The sequence below is a fragment of the Athene noctua genome, unplaced genomic scaffold (genome assembly GCF_965140245.1).
Source record: "Athene noctua unplaced genomic scaffold, bAthNoc1.hap1.1 HAP1_HAP1_scaffold_556, whole genome shotgun sequence".
NCBI classification, from domain to species: Eukaryota; Metazoa; Chordata; class Aves; order Strigiformes; family Strigidae; genus Athene; species Athene noctua.
Window position 1 is genome coordinate 20,001 of NW_027438006.1, and position 2,500 is coordinate 22,500.

Consider the following 2,500-nt stretch of genomic DNA (forward strand, 5'->3'; position numbering starts at 1 on the left):
TTTCTTTTTACCTTCCTCAATTAATACATTACAAATTCTATTGTGCCTTTTGATTCTGGCATCTTGTACAATAGGACACAAGCCAATTATGTGGGCACAGGTTTCATTTTCAGCATGGCAATGACGGCAAGATTTATTATATGTCGATTGCCTGCCTCTCGCTAGGAATTCTCGGGTGGGGTATACATTTGCTCTTAGTTGGAGTGCAGTGATTAGCTTTCTGTGAGGAATGCCCCTATAGTGTTCAATCCAAGAATTACTAATATTATCCTTTTCAAAGTTTTCTATGCCTCGGCCCTGAGATGGCAGTTTGATCCAATTTTTAAATTCCTGATTACGCCAATTGCAAGGTTTTGGAAAGACTCTTCTTGGGGTGGGTCTCTCCCATTCTGAGTCCTCTTTACGTATTATTCCTTTGGTAACAATCATAACTGTCCCAGGGTCCCACACGGAAGGGACCTTTTCCTTATCTCCACCTGCTGAAATCCAGAGGTTTTTAAACTCTTTCTCAATGTTCTCGTTACTAACTATTTCCCGGATGGTCTCATCGGAGGACTGTGCTATTCTATGAATTCTTCTTGCTTGTACACTGGGGATTAGGCCGACGAGGCGAGTTAGACCTAATCCCCCATCTTTGGTGCTGGAGTAAAGCACGGCATCAGCTGTACTTAGGGGAAGGTGTAACCATCTTTTAACTGTGTTCCTAATTGTTAGGTCTAATGACTCCAAGTATGTAGGTTTGGTATCTGAATGGTCTGCCAGGTAAATAATTCTTGGGATAGTGTAAATTCTAAGAATGTCAATCTTTTGGAATGGTTTTAATGGGGACCTTTCTATTCTCTGAAGCCAATCTGTCATTTTATCAAGTAATTTTGGTTTGGTTATACCTATCCAGGGGTCAATATACAGTCCGAGGTATTTCTCGGTGTTGTTTGGGTGTATCATGTTGAGGGGAATGCCTTTGATAGTCCATGGGGGACAGTCATTGATGGTATATGAGTCTTTTGTCGGCTTGATGTAAAAGCCGTGACATTTTTCCCCTTGCGTTTTGAGACCTGTCAGATCACAGAATATTCTAACAATGTCCAGGTTCTTTTGCATCCCCTCCCAAGAACTACTTAGTAATACTAAATCATCGGCAAATGCCATAGTTGTTATTTGCTTGGTGTGGTGCTGATAACCAAGACCTTCCTCTTCGAGTTTGCACAAGAGAGGATCTATAGCTAGGTTAAATAGGATCGGAGACATCGGATCACCCTGTTTAACACCGATCTGAATCCTAATAGGCTCTGACTGCTCCTTCTTCGTATCAATATATGTTTTGGTATTCTTGTACATGTTAGAGATGAGGTTGATGATGTGATTATCAACCCCTTTCTGTTTCAGAACTTCTATTATGTGGGCGTGGCTGACGGTGTCGAAGGCTTTGGCAATGTCGACAAATACCACTCCCAGGGGCCGTCGTTCAGTCTTAGCATGTCTTATCAGTAGCTTCAGGAGCTTCAGGTTTTCAGAACATCCTGATGATCTTATAAATCCCCTCTGTCTCGGATTGATCGGGCATGCTTTTGTTATTCTCGCTGTCAGGATCCTAGAGAACAGCCTCAGGACTATCGATCCGATGGTAATTGGTCGCCAGTTGTTGATGTCGGTCTGACGCTCCTGTAAGGCTGATTTAGATATTAATACAGTTCTACATTCCTTGATGACGTCTGGAATGGCGCCTGATAACAGCCACAGGTTAAATAGTTCCATCAGCTGTGTGTGATCCGGATCCATCCCCACGAGGTGCCTCAGATCTAATCCGTCCGGCCCTGGGGCTGCATGCTTGCTCATCTCTTTGGTGTTTTTCTTGATCTCCTTGCTTGTGATCATAAGTTCGAAGGCGGTGTTGTCTGATCTGCCCCTCGAGAAGAAGCCACCTAGACCCTGAAACGATCCTGTTGTTTCCCATCTCGTTTGGAAGGTCTTGTGTAATTCTGCCAGAGGGATGTTGCATCTCAAGGACTCCACATCATCCAGTATGATACTGGCCAGCTTCCTTCTGTCCATTTGGAATAGGCGCTGGAACCTCAGGAACTGTCCCCTTTTCCTGGCTCTCTTCTTCATCCACTCCGTTGATGTTTTTTCAGGGTGGGCTTTTCGGGTCACCTGGTGCTTCTTCTCTTGGGTGGCCTTTGTTTCTTGAGATAGGTCGAGGCGAGATGAGAAGCAGGTCTCAAATGAATCTTCAATTAGGTCGGCCGCATTGCCATCACTATCGAGCACCTTCCTGAATATGTCATGGAGAATGGGCAGCTTTTGTGATGTTATCCATCTTGAAACTGTTCTCTCATACTGAGTTCTTATACCTTCTGCAACAGGGTGTTCATCAGTCTCTCCAGCTGTTTCCAGGTGTTGTACCCAGTCTTGGCTATCATCTTCTACTTCCGCTAGAGATTTTTTGTGAAGGTCTCGTCTTTTGTCACTAATTTGTTTTGGTGTTTTAGATGGAATATGT

General features: G+C 44.0%; 1 pseudogene; it reads right to left on the bottom strand.

Annotated features, from left to right (window-relative positions):
• The window catches only part of LOC141955759 (28S ribosomal RNA), an 8,724-nt pseudogene that overhangs the window by 1,926 nt on the left and 4,298 nt on the right, over nucleotides 1–2,500 (bottom strand).